Source organism: Paramisgurnus dabryanus, chromosome 14 (genome assembly GCF_030506205.2).
Source record: "Paramisgurnus dabryanus chromosome 14, PD_genome_1.1, whole genome shotgun sequence".
Classification (NCBI taxonomy): Eukaryota; Metazoa; Chordata; class Actinopteri; order Cypriniformes; family Cobitidae; genus Paramisgurnus; species Paramisgurnus dabryanus.
Window position 1 is genome coordinate 4180824 of NC_133350.1, and position 17941 is coordinate 4198764.

The following is a 17941-nucleotide window of genomic DNA, read 5'->3' on the forward strand; positions in this document are numbered from 1 at the left end:
GCATTAAACAGTGAGATGCCAAAATAAGTGATGTTAAACTGAGATGCTGACAATGAAATTTTTGCTCTTTTTAGAAATGTGTTAAGGAGATTTTTTGGCGAAATGAAGCCTTTTATGATGTAGCTTGTTAGCATGTAAATCCCTGCTGCATCTAGATCATGTGAGCCCAAAAAGTCCTTTCATATAAGCCATGAAAATATAGTCTTGTATCTATGAACATATCCTCCAACCCATTTCTCCAAATATGACCAACATAATTCATTTTCGCAGGAGTATCGCTTTAACCTCCTAACACGCCACTCTGCACTGATCTAATGGTTTATTTTAATGTGTTTAAATGTCCATACTATAGCTTACTGACGTCATGTGATCTGTCCAATAGCTAAAAAACACTCTCAAAAGACCTCTTTATGCCGACACCCCATCACCAGTAGGGTTTCATTAACAGTGCTGTATCCATGTTTACACAGTCTGAGGTAATGACATTGGGTCCCTGGTTCCTTACACTTCAGCCTAATTAAGGAATTTTTTTGGAAGTTCATTGAAAGAAAGATGCAGGAGTGTTAGTCCTTCATAGCTATGGGAAAGGAGTGCCTCCTTGAGATTTCTTCAGAGCAGTGTTGAAAGAAAAAAGCAATCTTATTGTTAACATTTCATATTAAGTGATAAATGGGACTGTTCTTGCAGCTGTGTGTGAGCTTGTACTCTTTTTATTTTATTGATTATTTTAATGCAGTTTATTTATGGGAAAGGTTTAAAGGATTGCCATTCAGTCATCATAGATTGTATTTATTTGACACAGTTGCTGAAATGGATTCGGCCTTATAGGAAAGCACTAACAGCTAAAGTCTGTCTGTGTGAATGGCTGTAAACTTGTAAGTGTGCTCTCACGAGACATATTTACAGTAAGAAAGAAGCCATGCTTGAGCTCTATGGAGGCCAATATCATATTCCAAGATTTAGTAAATAAATCTTTAAAGAAATAGGTCACCCAAAAATTGTCATCACTTACTCATCCTCAAGTGCTTCCTGCCCCATATTATTTTCCTTCTTCCGAGATGTTAGACAGAATTTACGAACTATAAAGTGGATGATGATTCATACCAACTTAATATAATAAAAATAGACTTGAGTTTTCTGAAGCCATATGAGAAAGAGATTTTAGAGACTCAAATTGGTTTTTCAATATATTCTTTTTTTTTTTTTTTGCTTATATTTATTTTAAATTGTAGATGAAGATTTGATGTCATTGATCCCAAATGCCACTGGTTCTTCAATGTAAGAAAGAATTGGTTCTTTTAAAGGGAACGTGTCATGAAAATCTGACTTTTTCCATGTTTATGTTCGATAATTGGGTCCCCAGTGCTTTTATCAACCTAAAAAATGTGAAAAAGAACAACCCAGTGACTTATTTTTGGTAAATCATTCTCTGCAGGCATGTGAAAAAGGTAATTGATATTTGGCTCTCCTTGTGATGTCAGAAGGGGATCTTATTATAATAATACCGCCCCTTAATCGGAACTATCCAACCACACCACTGCCGTTCAGTGCAGAGATCAACTCATTTGCTTTAAAAAGGACACACAAAAAACTGCAATTTTTTCCTGCAAATTATAAAACATTTTTCTTCTATAGCATTACTGCGAAAAACATTTTGTAGTACCTTTAATTTGTAGATTAGTGTAGATTATGAGTGAACAACTTAAATTTCTTTTACTCACACAAAGTAAATATATTTTTTTTACTATTTTGACAAACCTTTTCATTAAATATTATAAATCCACTGTTTTATTCCTTCATTCAAATGTCAAGAGGACAAAATTCCAGTAAGATGTTAACTCGGCATAAGGTGCCCTTACCACTCTCCGAACGAACCGAGGTGGAAGATCTCCACTTTTACCCAATTTAACACCTGACCGCCATCCATTTGCTACATAGCACTGGATGGCACACTTAGGGAAGGCGACGCTTTTCCAATGTTGCTCTTGACACGCTGGATCGGCTCATCCAATAGTATAATGGCTGACATCCATTGAGCTGTGCATATCGTAAAAGCAATTCAATATAGATGTAAATGAGATTAGACTATGTTATTAGACCACATATTTTCGGCTAAGGCAGCTTCTGCCCTGTTGCTATTCGAGGCTATTCTGCAGATTTGGGTGAGGGGAGCAGGTGCATAAGTTATTACATAAGTTATTGTGTGCATTGTTTTGGGTAAACACTTTCCCGGGGCAATATTTTGAGATGGAATAAATTTTCAATAGCTTTATGAAACACTATTCACTATTCATTAAAGCGCTGTCAGCTATTTTAAGAGACATTTTTGTGCTTTTCACACATGCAAACCTGGTACCTCAAGGAGATTTACCCCAAAGCAAATGGGTGTCAGATTTATGTTTGGGCTTATAATTTTAATTATTTTAATTAAGTACAGTTTTACCTACTGTCCTACTTTTATCAGTTATTGATAAAGTAAGTATTTGCAATAGCACTTACAAATGTCCCTACTACATGACCAATATTACTAAATTCAGTGTGATATTAGACCTTTTCCTCTGACATTCTTCATTAAGCAAATTAAAAGATTTCATGTTTTTTTCTATCTGTTGCATTCACAGGTAAAAAAAATGTTTTTTATTTAACTTAAAACAGTAAGTTACCTGGTTGCCTTAAAATTTTGAGTTAATTTAACTTAAAAATATTAGTTATTGTAACTCAAAAAGGTGTGTTAAATTTGTTTAAGAACCAACTTTTTTTACAGTGGAAAGCTGATATGCATGTTACGTAAGTTTAGTTCACACTGCAGGTGTTCATGCTCAATTTGTATTATTTGCTGAAATCCGATAAAAAAAACAATTTGCCATCACTCTCATGTGTATATGGCCCTATAATGTCCCGCATGCGCAGAAGATGTGACGTCATCTTCCTCCCCCTCCACAGAATTGTCGAAAGTCAAAAAGTTGAAATGTGACATGGCCATTCAGATCAAGGTCACATTGCGATACATCAGATATGTGAAAATATATGAAAGTGGCCTGGGTCTGCATTAAAAAACAATAAAAAGCGTATTTATGCTGTTTAGACTGCCATGAGAAAATTAGATATGGGTCACATTTGGGCCACTACGCCTGCAGTGTGAACGTAGCCTAAGTGTGCAATCCAGATTTAATGCCATTTTTAGCCTTAAAGGTGGAGTGCACAATGTTTTAAAAACGCTTTGAAAAGGGAGTCGGGCAGACTACCAAAACACACTTGTAGCCAATCAGCAGTAAGGGGCTTGTCTACGAACCGACGTCCTTGCCGGGGTTGCGTATGTGTGGGGCGGGTCTATCAAAAGAAGGTCCAGATTCTATTGGGGTAGGGGCGTGTATGTTTAGGTGATTTCAAATGTCAACATTGGCTTTCAAACATTGTGCACTGCGCCTTTAAAGTCGCCATGAAAATAAAATGAAAAATTGTCATCTGTTTTGGAATATTTTTTTTACAAATTTATCTCCTTCTCTCCTCAAAACGATCTCTCTTTAATTCCTGTCTTATGATATGGCAGGTGGGCAGGGTCAAGGAGAAGATCACTGCAATTAGCAACACAACCCAACTTCAAACAGTCCAATGAGATCTCGATGGACAGATTCAAATCCAGCCTTGCCTCATTTAATTTCAGAAGCCAATCGATAAAATTAGGCAATCGATACTTCCGTGTCATGGCGACTTTAAAAGTGGTTGTTACCAAGTGACCAAGTCAAGGATAATATATATTAACAAGATAAGCACCGCTATTACTAAAAATTTGGAGGAATGAACTGTTAATATGACGGTTATAGCGAACGAAATCCAGCCAATCCTCAGCTGTTAAAGACTTATGATTGGGAGGTGCTCTGTACAGAGGGTTGTGGGGTACTTGACAGCCCTTTCGTACGCTTAGATGCTGAAACAACCTGAAAAGGTATTTTTCACACAGCTTAGGTTTAATTGCTGATTGGTATATGTTTTTAGATATCTGCTTTCCCCCATTCAATAGGACTTTAGTCTTGTCTGACTGAAGTGGCTGCCCGGAGGCATTGCAAACGTGGCTGCCGAATGCCACGATTTTCCTAAAGGGACTTTAACAGAGTTGCTTTCAATGACCTAATCATTATTTTAGTGACCTATCTGAACATGTCCTAGTCTCTGAGTGTTTGTTTCACTCCCCTTCTACTCTCCTACAATGAACTGGCATCTGTATAGCTAGGGTGTGATCAAGGTCGGCCATTGCTGATTGATGTCAAAATGATTGGAACAGCTGGGACATCTCTAACTCGGGTCTAATGCCAGCCCTTGCACGTCAGCTCTTAGTCCATCCTTTAATAAGTGATACCTGGATGAGACCCAGAGTGCAGAAATTCAGTCTGTTAGCTGTTATTAAAGTGCTGTCAGAGGGAATTTCCCTTCAGGAGGATTCAGCCAACAACAACACCTTGCGAGTATGTTTTTGCTAAAGTTCTCCTTGCTATTGGTTGGATATGTACTGTAGTAGACTGTGCTGATGATGCCTGACATCATCCTGGTCCTGTGATACAGTAATACATCACTTTGACATGTTTAAATAAAGGCGTAGCAAGACACATTAATCCAGGATATTCCACGCCATTACATGACTACTGGGTGTACTGTCACGCAGTTGTAATCCAGACATCATTGTTGTTTTCAAATTCGATTGAAATATCCTGTTCTCCCTTGTACCATGTAAGTTCTGGTTTCACAATTGAAAATCTGCAATGTAATTTGGTTGTCCAGCAAAGTCGTTCTGCATCTTGTGCAGCACATCTCAAGGACAAAACGAAGATGTGCAACGTTACATCAAAGTCTTTGAAGCACTGTGGAGTCTTGAGAGTCTCTCAACAGCTGCTCATTTTAGACCGTGTAATCAAATGCCTTTTAGTTGACAGTCTGCCCCTCTCCTCACAATGTCTTATTGAAAGGCAAGTGGAGTTTGTTGAATGCTGCAGATTTCGAGCACGCTAGATATGTGATGTTATTTCAGGGTTTCTGATGCAAGCGTCCTCAATCTGCTCTGTTTATTTTAAATACCGTACCCATTATAAAGCACAAGTGAAGTCTGATTCTGAAATAACTACAGGCCGGAATTATAGTCGATGCAAGTACGTGAATGGAAACTCTTGGTATACAAGCTCAATGCCAGGCATCTAAAATGCGTCAGAACGCAACTGATGACGTAAGTATGCGTCACATTCTTCTTGACTCTATACTGTAGTCGTGCTTAAGCGCTGTTGTGTTGGGATTCGTACATAGTCAAGTTACATTTATTTTTAAAGCACCTTTTTTAAAATGTTGCATTGCTTTAAACAGCTTTACAAGAAAGACAAAGAAAAAACTGGGAAATTATGAAATATATAGTTTATATAATGGACTATATACACTGTAAAAAGTGGGATCAACATGACAAATTATTTCAATTGATAACAGCTTAAAAATTTAGGTGACACCTAACTGAAACATTTAAGTTAAAAAATATTTGGTGTTCCAAACTCACTTTTCACTTTTTACAGTGTAGGGGCAGTTACCAGCACAGGGTTTAAAGAGACACTCAACTTTTTTTGAAAAATGCTCATTTTCCAGCTCTTCTAGAGTTAAACATTTGATTTTAACAGTTTTGGAATCCATTCAGCTGATCTCCGGGTCTGGCGGTACCACTTTTAGCATAGCTTAGCACAATCCATTGAATCCGATTAGACCATTAGCATTGTGCTAAAAATAACCAAAGACTTTCGATATTCTTCTGTAGTTAAATCGTGTACTAAGACCGGCAGAACATTTAAAGTTGCGATTTTCTACGCCGATATGGCTAGGAACTATACTCTCATTTTGGCGTAATAATCAAGGACTTTACTGCCGCAGGCATAGTGATATTACGCACTGCCCGAAAATAGTCCTCTTGGTTAACTTTAATAGCAGTGGACTATTTTCAGGCACTGCGTAATATCATTGCGTGAAATAAAAAAGTGGAGTGTCCCTTTAAGCTTAGTCCAAGACTAAAATGCTTGTTTAAAGGTAGGGTATCACATTTTGAAAAATGCTAACGGTAGCCGCCTAGCCATGAAATCACGATCCCACCCTCCAGTCAAATCGCCATCCAAACTCACGCCTCTTTCAAAACACATGAACACGCACAGATCAGACGGTCACATCTCATGTCTCATTCACCAGTGAGAAAACTTTGAAGTACAAAGTGAATAACATTTCCAAAATAACCAACATAAACAACTGGTTTACATCAGAATTAATTAAAGAACACTTTCGGTGGTGTAGACGTAGTAACTATATCGTTACGCTAATCCGTAAACAAACACAAATTTCATAAGCAACACAATGTTTCATCAAAGTAGAATATCTGAATCCATCTCAATACAAACATGTCGCGTACCTACCTTACCAAAATAAACAGTGCAACGACCCGTTCAGACCCTTTGCTTCCTGCAGCTGTTTACATCTCGTGGTAAAGCAGTAAAGTTACCGGTGTTAATTTGGGTTTTTGTTCTTTGCTGATCCAGGCAGTTTTTGCTGTTGTTGTAAAAAAAAGATGTTGTTCGTTTTGTGGCGCTCCTGTGCAGGTTTTCAATTCAGCAGAAAAGTTTGCCATTCTCTCTGTTTACAGACAGGAGGTGAGCGCACGTGAACGCGCCGATGAGGTATGGTGTCTGCATGGACTAGCTGCGCGGTGGGCATTCAAATTACGATTACGTATGAGGTACAAAAAAGGCAACGTCCGTTCGGACCGAGACCTATGATTGGTTGAACATTTTTTTATCCTACGCCTTTCACAGATGACATAAATTTCTGCAAATACATGTGAGGAGACTTTTAACCAGCATAACTAAAAATGTTTCCGGATCAAATGTGTTACCGTACCTTTAAGTGGTCTTAACTGAAAGCAGCTTTCAGACAATTTTTGTCTCAAGATGAACACCAGTATGTTTGTAAAAACTACGTAAATGTTCTATAGTTAAGGCCTAGTCCTATCTCTGTCCTGGAAGCTCTGTATCAGATAAATAACAGCCATCAAAGCAATGTAAAAATTATATAGAAAATGTAGCAACATTAGTAAAGGTGCAGTGTGTAGATTTTGGTGTCAGCTTAATGTAAAATTACAAAAAAAAATGTATTTTTGTATCAAAGAAAATTTTGGAAATTATTTTGCTGGTTATTTTACAGTATTTTTCGGGCAACCCAGCTGCTGGAATTTTACAGTTTTTTTATGCATTTATTTTACAGGAATTGCAACCAATGGCTTAAGGGCCGGGTATTCCCCTTTTTTCGCGTCCGGCATGCGTCCGCTCAGCTTTCCAAGTATACTCGCAGCGGCTATGCGCGGATGGCAAGAGGACAAACACGTCATTGTATAAGACAACATAGTGAAAAAATGCACTCTGTAGGGGAGTTTGTCCGTTTAGGGCTACTGTAGAAACATGGCAACTTCATGTAAGAGGGCCCGCAGTGTATGTATAAAATGGCTGATTCTAAGGTATAAAACTTTGCGGTTCATTATGTAGGGTCTTTATACACCACTGAAAATTTATTTCTGTCAATAGATCCTCCTAAGGATTACACACTGCACATTTAAAGCATCATTAGGCATAGAGAAGTTGTATCAACATTAGGTGCACCCCAGCACCACAGACCTACACAATTAAAACAGTGACATCTTGGATGTCTTTATGTAAAATCTTCAAAACATTACTTTAAAAAAAGATTTTGCCGAAAGCCTACTACTGTGATGCAGCAGGCAGTAGTAGGCCTATTAGAGAGATTACATCAGTGTGATTGTAGCTGTGAATGACAGTACACAGTATCAGTTTACTTGTTTTGCCTGTTTCTTTATTGTTGTTTGTTACTTCCAGATGGATATGAATTATTCATCAGGGCTGCAATATAAACAGAGGACCAGCAGGTGGCTGCAGGAGGCGGGTGTCTATGCGGACTGCGGTCCCACGCAGCACATGCTGCTGGAAGCAGAAGTTTCTCCATATGGGTAGATTTAAGATCAGTTTATCTCTGCAAGCCAAGCCACTCATGGTGAAAAGCAGAGCTGAGGGACTTTTCTGGGAACAGCAATCTCTAGTGGCACCGCGGTGCAGCCTGTTTATATGTTGTCTTAGTGATGTGCCTGTGTTGACAGAATTGGTTGTCAGTTTCAAAGTGATCCTGTTTATTTTATGCAGAAAGATGCCACCATTGTGGTTTCTTTCAAACTGTGACATATTTTGATGTTTGAATGATGAACTCGCTGGTGGAAAACAACAACTAAGGCTCTGTGTGTCCTGGACTGCAATCCAAGTTATGACAGCAGTTCTTACAATTCCTCATGTATTTTTGCAGCCAATTTTTGGTTGCATCAGAAGGGGTCGTTCAGCTGTCAAATCACAGCATAGAGCCATTCCGTTGTTATCTCAACACATTCTAAGAAATATTTGTTCAGGCAGGCAGCAAAGCCAATGCAGAAGTCTGATATATGGACATATGTGGACAAAATATTAAATGGCAGTTTAAATATGTAGACATATATTTGTAATTACACTTTTTTAAGACATTCACTAATGTTTACATTTTTAAAACAGGACTGAAATGTTTTTTTTATGTTAAAAAATAATGATCTGAAGGTGTATGGTAAATGTTTGAAATTAAGTTAGTCGACAAAAATGATTGTGCCAACATACTGTACACTCTAAAAAAGCCAATGGGTTAATGTTGGGTCATATATGTATACAGATACTGGTCATATAATTAGAATATCATCAAAAAGTAGATTTATTTCACAAATTCCATTCAAAAAGTGAAGCTTATTTATTATATTCATTCATTACACACAGACTGATATATTATAAATGTTTATTTCTTTTAATTTTGATGATTATAACTGACAGTCTCTCAGTCTAGTTCTGTAGGTTACACAATCATGGGGAAGACTGCTGACTTGACAGTTGTCCAAAAGACGACCATTGACAGGGCAGGACAGAAAAAGGTCATTGCAAAAGAGGCTGGCTGTTAACAGAGCTCTGTGTCCAAGCACATTAATAGAGAGGCGAAGGGAAGGAAAAGATGTGGTAGAAAGAAGTGTACAAGCAATAGTGAAACAAAACTAATAAAAAAATGTGGGGAAGATTCACAAAGAGTGGACTGCAGCTGGAGTCAGTGCTTCAAGAACCACTACGCACAGACGTATACAAGACCTGGGTTTCAGCTCTCACAGTGCCAAAGCTACCAGTACCTGGTTTAAGGACCATGGTATCCCTGTTCTTTATTGGCCAGCAAACTCGTTTGACCGTAATCCCATAGAAAATCCCTTTGTATGCTTTTTTGTATTGGTATTAAGTAATATTCTAATTTTCTGAGATTCTGAATTTGGGATTTTCCTTAGTTGTCAGTTATATTAATCAAAATTAAAAGAAATAAACATTTTAAATTTATCAGTGTGTAATAAATGAATATAATATACAAGTTTCACTTTTGAATGGAATTAGTGAAATAAATCAACTTTTGGATTATAGTCTAATATGTATATATGAATATATGACCAGCACCTGTATATATAACCCAACAATTCAATAAAATAACCCAGCATTTTGGGTCGAAACAAATATTATGTCAACCTTTATTTCTATGTTACTTTAACTTAAAAAATTAAGTTAAACATTTTCAATTGGTTATGTCAACTAATCACAAGTCAAAACCTTAGGTTGAATTGACTTTGCTTAAACTTTGACCCAACAGTGGGTTGAAAACCCCTTTTTTTTTAAAGTGTATGAGTTTCTTTTATTAGAAAAATACAATTTTATTAAAATATATTTAAGACATTTTGGGGGGAACGCAGCCAACAACACTAATACATAGAAATTCTTTCAATACCATTTACAAAACATCTCAAGGTGAGACCTAAGGTTCTTGATAAAATGCCACGGGTGACTACACTGAAGATGATATAACTCCACATTTTAAATAATTTTGAATGTTTTATGACTCAACAAAGTCCATAGCTTTGATAATGTAAATGTTCAAACATAAAGCAGAGAGCATTGTTTTATGACTAACAATCTATTTTTTGTATCTATGCTTTTGACAGCATGTAAATTAACATTTTTCACATTTATTATTAAGGAGCACGTATGTAAGTTAAGTGTAAATTTCGTGTTTCCCTTTCCATTTTATAACATTGACAGCTTCCTTAGTTGTTGTATAAAAAGTCAATATTATAGCAACCAATGTGTATACTTTACACAAGATATTCTTTCTAAAGAAATATATGCAATTTCATAATATGTCTGTACGTGCATTCAAAATCAGATTTGTAATCCGAATCATATTTATGTGTATTGTAAACATTGTAAACAAAGTTTCCCCTATGGTATATTGCCTATCGCAACTTACATACTTGAGTACGTCATCGTGTGACTTGGACCACTACGTTCTTCTCTGCAGCTGCAAAAAGGGTGTTGGCCTTGGGTTATTAGTGCGTGATCTCTTGGGAGAACTCCATGGAGAAATAATCGAACATTTTATGATCTGCTATTTTGATGGTTAGCTCAGTGCAATAGAGACGCCTTTAGAGGTCTGTGCCTGATCCTACAAATTCACTTCCCCGTCACATTTTAACTGTTAATGAACGATACCATTCGTAAGGAAGACGTCCAGACTGTTTGGACTGTGGGCTGACACCAGAGGTTCACATACATCATGTTTTTGTTGCAGTCTGCCCCAGTGGGTGGAGGCTGTTCCCGCTGCCTCCTTTTGTGGATGAAAAATACGATCAAGGTGTGACTTGGGTGGAAAAAGCAACAGGAGACAGCAGCATCTCAGACGCACAGAAACAGCTTCTTCATTAAAGACTCATCAGAGCCCGAGAGTAACCCTTAGCTCTGGATGAAACCCAAATAATAATCAATCACACAACTGACCGGCCAAGACACACAAACACAAAGACACTCATGCTTTGTTGGTTTTCACTGCATAAAAAGTGCCAAGGATGTTTAAGACATTGTTGTCTGGCCCAGCTATTTGACAGTAAGGTATTTTAATTATTTACTCTGTCTGGCTTTTGCGTCGCTTGCTAGTGATTTCAACCCTTTTCACAGGATTTAATGTGCACACTAACCATTTAATGGAAAGTAAATGAAAGTGCTAGAGAGTATGAGACTGTGTGTGGCCAGATAGACGATATTAAGCTGTAAGATGGGCTAGAGGGAGGATTGAAATCCGTGCCAAAGCAAAAAAGGTCATTTTGCCAACCCATTGTTAAGGTTTCACCTGCAACCACCCAGCCAAAAATGTCTAGACAATATAAAGACCACGCCTTAGGCTTTGTGTGATTAAGCGCATATCTTTAAACATTCATTTAATTAATTTTTAACTTGGTCTGCTAGAATAAGGTAAACTACATATGCCAAAATAAAGCAAAAAGCCCCAAGAAGTAGTGGGTTACCAGTGCATTTTAAAGCAGCTAAGAGGTGTTTCTGCCTCATGCTGTTATGAAATGCACTGTAACACGACTGCTTCGCGGGGCTTATTGCTTTTATAAAACGGTTACTTCATATGCAATAGCTGGATTTCATTAAATAAAACACAGCAAATAACATTAGTACAAATATTACTTTTCCGACAAACAAAGTAGTTTTCAGTGCTTGTGTAAGATTACCATGTAGTGGATAATAACGAAACTATGGATCGGCTTAGAAACTCCTTAGGGAAGTGCTTCTCTTAATTGACAAGATAACTCAACAATATTTATTGACCTTTATCTGGATATCGCCATTAATTGTGCAATTGTAAAAAAATTTAAAATATGATAAAAAATTGTGGTGTTTATTTTCATAAATCACTAGGAAGTGACAGTGGCGAAGTGATACTAAAGCTATGTAATGCGGTCTGAATCACAGCTAAGAACGTGTTTCAATTGAGGGGCAACCTTCCGATCTCTCTTATGAATCCAATACGGAATTGACTTAAACTGCAATTCATCGACTGACCGCTTGAGGCTGGCTCCAAAAGGGAGTCAATTCCCATAGACCACCATGATAAAAACCATGTTTTATAATAAATAATAGGCTGTATATAGTAAATACTGATAGTATTTAGTAAGTATAGAAAACATTGCACACTAAGGGCCCTATTTTAACGTTCTGAAACGCAAGTGCGAAGCGCAACGCGCAAGTGAGTTTGTGGGCGGATCTTGGGCACTGTTGCTATTTTCCCGGCGTGAGAAATAACTCTTGCGCCGGGCGCAAATCAATAAGGGGTTGGTCTGAAGTAGGTTCATTATTCATAGGTGTGGTTTGGACGTAACGTCAAATAAACCAATCAGAACGCTATCCAACATTCCCTTTAAACGCAAGGGCGCAAGTTCCATGGCGGGTTGCTATTATTATGACGGATTTACCAGGCGCACGCCAGGAGCGGTTCACAGCCGAGGAGACCCACGTTCTTGTAAGAGCAGTCAAAGACAGAGAAGTTATTTTGTATGGGGATAGGAGAAACCCGCCCAAATCAGCGTAGGTTAAACAGGCGTGAGAGGAAATAGCCACAGTCTCATCAGCTGGCATATCGTTGCGCCAAGCGCTACAATGATGTCAGGAGACGGGGGAATCCCAAGCTTGCAGCATAAATCGGGCACGCCGTGTAACGGGAGGTGGATCTGCCTGTACACAGGACCTGACGCCTGCAGAGGACATCGCTGCGTCCACCCTCACCGCTGAAAGGGTTTGGGGGCTTTGAAATCGGACCCAAGAAACGCAAGGTCCAACCCCAAAGTACTCTTACAAATCAAGTTCACATACATTAAGGTTTCTTGCACAAAGCAAAGAGCTGCTTCACCTGCAGCCTGGTAAGTAAATAAATGCTTTGCTTTAAACAAATGCGTCTATTTTTAAATGTTTTTTTTTAATGCTACCTCACGGATTTATTGTATATGATGACTCTGTAACTGTGGATATGGTGAGATGAGAAACATTTTTAAGTAATGCTTAAAAAACTCTTTGCTAAAAAAAACCGCTGTCCAAAGTGCTGAAACGTGAGGAGAGCCATTTGTAAATTTTTTATCTCCTGTTTGTTACAAATAAAGTATTTTTAGAGTACAAACCTTATCTTACATACTTGTAAATTATTTTTTGATGATATTGGATAGCCATACATTTAAAGCAATTACAAGCCTGCTTTTTACTTCCATGACTAAAAGAAAACGGGTTTTAAAGGTTTTAATAAAAAAAATAACCATTTCAATACAAGTGAAAAACAACACAATTATTTAACATTAATCTTAAACTGGGGATCTTCTTCCTCCGCTTAGTTTTTCAGTTTACAAAGTCCGTTATCTAAATAGGGATTAGACATAGCGCCAGCACAACTTGCTTTTAAAGGGGATGAGAGCTGAGTCTCTCATTGGTTTACTGCACGTTACGCCCAAAATACTCCCATTACAATAGGACCAACCCTTTTCGACCATGCGCTCGGCGCAAAAACCATTTTTCCCGTCGTTAAATTAGCAAAAGTGGATTCGGACACGCCCATTTAGACGTTGCGCTGTGCGCTTTAGACGATGCGCTTAGATCGTTAAAATAGGGCCCATTATGTTCAAGCATGCACCCTTAAAATAGCATAATGAACAACGCGCAACACGCCACTGACTTTAAACCTTTTTTTTCTGGTTAGTGGCGCAATTGTTTTTTGAAACTGCAAAATAGCAACAGGGATGGTTTGCGCCGGAACACGCCTCTTTTTACCGCCCAGGGAGCGCAAGTTCATTCCCTAGTTTGCCGACGTGCGTTTGTGGAGGGAAAAACCAGCTGTGCGCCGGTGCAAAATACGAATGATACATGCGTCACTGACAAAGTCAATTGCGCTGGGTGCAAGATAGGGCCCTAAGGCTTCTTTACTAAATCCACCATGCATGAAAAATTCATTCAGGTGAATCAGCAATATAAAAAATTTTTTTACAAATCATTTTGTCGAGAATATGCATTTCTGAGATACTGTAAAAATCCTTTAGAAGCTTCTAGGTTTCTGGCTCTTTTTATTCAATTCTACTTCAGATGTCTGGTTTGTTTCAAAGAGTCTTTAGGAAATATTACAAAAAATCCAGCCTGATCTCAGGAATTCATACAGTATTTAATTTACGAGTTGACAAATTTGTATGAATTTGTACATCCAATAACGTACGACTAATAAAAAAAACAATAATGAAACCACACCCCTATCAAGGGTAAAAGCAAATCATACAAAAACGTACAAATGTGGTCATATGAATTTATATGAATTATCCACCTCGTAAATAAGTACGAACTGCCATGAGATTGTGTTGATACAATCAAATTCCACATTTCATGGGTCACAAATTGTTCCTATTACGTGTGTTTGGCCTTGTAGCATTATTGGCATTATTGTGAATGCATTACAGGTGTTTCTGCACTCCAGAAATTATGAATCTCAATAAATATGTTACATGCACACCACATACACTAACATCCTGCTTAATTTTGCAGCACTTATGGAAGGAGTAACAAACATCAAAGAGATGTAAGTTTAACATTGAACAATATCCTCAATTTCTTTTGGCTATGGCAGGATATGAAAGCAGACCGACTACATCCAGATGTTGATCACTGCATCATCTGGATCGGGAGGAATCAGGGTTTCACCGTGGAACCGCTCAAGTAGTCCTTTGTTTCTGTAATTTCTCCAGTCTCTACAAATTCTTGGCAAGACAAGACAGAAATCGAAACCTGCAGCTGAATGAATTGAAGGTATGTCAGGAATTATAGATGGATTGACCGGGGCTTGTGTGCATAGGTCTGTAACATTGTCTAATATTCTCTTTGCCTATAAATATAAATATTAGTGCCAGGCGTCTGAAGTCAATCTTCAGTATGGTCATTCAAGGACTTTAGATGAATCCAAGTTTTATATTGTAATTGATTTATGTGACATCCAGTCACTTCATAGTCTATGTGTCCTTCATTCATAACACAAGAGTTGTCATCCAGGCAGTGATTGTTGTGTGTAAATAACCCAAGCAGTTTTCAAGCTTAATAAACCTTTCTGAGAAAATGTATGTGTTTTTGAAACTTAAGATGTTAATTCCATAAAGCATAATGGCATACATACTGTAGTTTTAAAATTGTACAGATTTTTGTCATAAACCTGATGATGACATCGTATTGTCATAGTGAACCAAATACTACAACTTGTGAGAGCATATAAAGCATTTTAATATTAGCTAATGGTATATATATATACACACACTCACCTAAAGGATTATTAGGAACACCTGTTTAATTTCTCATTAATGCAATTATCTAATTAACAAATCACATGGCAGTTGCTTCAATGCATTTAGGGGTGTGGTCCTGGTCAAGACAATCTCCTGAACTCCAAACTGAATGTCAGAATGGGAAAGAAAGGTGATTTAAGCAATTTTGAGCGTGGCATGGTTGTTGGTGCCAGACGGGCCGGTCTGAGTATTTCACAATCTGCTCAGTTACTGGGATTTTCACGCACAACCAAGGTTTACAAAGAATGGTGTGAAAAGGGAAAAACATCCAGGATGCGGCAGTTCTGTTGGCGAAAATGCCTTGTTGATGCTAGAGGTCAGAGGAGAATGGGCCGACTGATTCAAGCTGATAGAAGAGCAACTTTGACTGAAAAAACCACTTGTTACAACCGAGGTATGCAGAAAAGCATTTGTGAAGCCACAACACCCACAACCTTCAGCCCAATGGGCTACAACAGCAGAAGACCCCCCCAGGTACCACTCATCTCCACTACGAATAGGAAAAAGAGGCTACAATTTGCACAAGCTCACAAAAATTGGACAGTTGAAGACTGGAAAAATTTTGCCTGGTCTGATGAGTCTCGATTTCTGTTGAGACATTCAGATGGTAGAGTCAGAATTTGGCGTAAACAGAATGAGAACATGGATCCATCGTGCCTTGTTACCACTGTGCAGGCTGGTGGTGGTGGTGTAATGGTGTGGGGGATGTTTTCTTGGCACACTTTAGGCCCCTTAGTGTTAATTGGGCATCGTTTAAATGCCCAGCAGGATAATGCACCATGTCACAAAGCTCAAATCCTTTCAAATTGGTTTCTTGAACATGACAATGAGTTCACTGTACTAAAATGGCACCCTCAGTCACCAGATCTTAACCCAATAGAGCATCTTTGGGATGTGGTGGAACGGTAGCTTCATGCCCTGGATGTGCATTCAACAAACCTCCATCAACTTCAAGATGCTATCCTATCAATATGGGCCAACATTTCTAAAAAATGCTTTCAGTACCTTGATGAATCAATGCCACATAGAATAAAGGCAGTTCTGAAGGCGAAAGGGGGTCAAACACAGTATTAGTATGGTGTTCCTTAAAATCCTTTAGGTGAGTGTATTAGCTAACAATCAAAACACATATTCTGAAATAGCAGACATATTGAACAGACAGCCTCCTATCTGATGAAAGCTAGAGAAAAACAAGCATGTTAATGTCTAGATGGGAGACCAACATCATTTTCATCAAGATTTTTATTCACCTAATAGTTAAACACAGAAACTGTCCTAACAGCTTGATTACCTCACGCAGATGCTGATTGTTTCTGGGAGTTTAATGAGATGAAATGTAATTGCTCTTTACTTTTAAAAAGTGCCTTCGAGTGAAAGATTATTTCAGGTCATGGGTTGTTTAAAGTAATTTTTTGTGAACTCGAACACTTGTGAAGTGCTTGAGTAAAACGTAAAATCCATTTCGTGGATGCGGTGAAATGAGATCAAGTAGAGGTTTTCCAGAGATTTGATTGAATAATGACCGAGTAGACTTTTGTCCTGCACTCTGAATTAATATTGAAGCAACGCTAATGATTGATAGAGTAATTTTAGCTTGCCCTCCACCAGACAGACTGTTTCACTGTGTTAGAATGCCATCAATTACAGATAATCTTAAGAAAAGTCTTTCATCAACATATTTAAGACACTTAGAAAATTTGTTATATCAAAAGATGAGTGCGATGGCCCATTAATCATTAAAAACGCCTTGTGTCTAAAACAGCAAGCTGATAAGAAAAATGTACGTCATTGTTGAAACTTATGTTAGAGGTAGAGCATAACATCAACCTGATTTTCATTTACAATCAAAATGCAATATGTGCCCCACGTAAGAGCTTGACGTCAGGCCGATGTTGGGTTTTGACCTCAACCTGACGTTACATCTGGACACCAGGCCAATGTTAGGTTTTGACCGAGGGGCAACCTTCCAATCTCTCTGGTGAAGCCAATACGCAAATGTTAAAATGCCCAACTTTACAGTAGAAAATAATATTTTTACAGCCTGGTACAAAAAGTGTTTTTGGTCTATATAGCTAATTTTGCCCTTCATGACATCTGGGGGGTGATTTTTTTTGCAACTTGTCTGTTTAAATTATATTAAGCTTTAAAGTTCTGCATAATAAAGGGCGTGGCCACTTGAGTGACGGGTGAACTGCCACTGCTGTCACTAGAATATATCTAGGTGGGCGTGGTTTCAGAAATTAGCCACCACAGCTTTACCCATGTCCCGCCTCTTTACCCATTTTCAGTTATCCGCGAGTGATAGATGGCCAAGATGGCGACGGCAGGCACCACCTACTTTAAGCTTCAAACATTTTCTTCACAAACCAATGGGTGACGTCACGGACACAACGTCCATATGTTTTTACAGTCTATTGTTTTGACGTCAAGCTGTAACATCGGGTTGACGTCAAAACCATAGACTGTAGAAAAAATATGTATGGATGTAGTATCCGATGAAAGAGTCTATTTGGTGGATGATGTCAGTCGTCAGACAGACGGTGGTTTCTGACATCAACTTGAAGTTGGTTTTTGATGTTAAGTCATCTTTGGGTTTTGACCTCAATCTGACGTTACAGCTTGACATAA